Source organism: Morone saxatilis, unplaced genomic scaffold, assembly GCF_004916995.1.
Source record: "Morone saxatilis isolate NCDOM2014 unplaced genomic scaffold, NCSU_SB_2.0 Contig1, whole genome shotgun sequence".
Classification (NCBI taxonomy): domain Eukaryota; kingdom Metazoa; phylum Chordata; class Actinopteri; family Moronidae; genus Morone; species Morone saxatilis.
In genome coordinates this window covers 20611322-20611531 of record NW_023339651.1, presented here as the reverse complement: position 1 = coordinate 20611531, position 210 = coordinate 20611322, and the positions used below count along the sequence as shown (strand labels likewise).

The following is a 210-nucleotide window of genomic DNA, read 5'->3' as shown; positions in this document are numbered from 1 at the left end:
GCGCGCGCGTGCGAATGCGGGAGCTTGTTAACATTCGGATTGTCGACAAGCAGAAACCTGACTGGACATGAGAAGATCATTTTGTGAAGTGCCATTTTTTAGCTGAGCACAGATAAACACTTCACCTTACAAAACATCAGAGGAAAATTCCAGAATCAGACACCTGGGATGTAATGTATTTAGGAGATTTTTGTGTTTAGTGTTTTTTTT

General features: G+C 41.0%; 1 protein-coding gene across 4 annotated transcripts in view; it reads right to left on the bottom strand.

Moving 5' to 3' along the window:
• sap30bp (SAP30 binding protein) overlaps window positions 1-210 on the bottom strand; it is a 15881-nt gene that overhangs the window by 6071 nt on the left and 9600 nt on the right. The window lies entirely within an intron of this gene.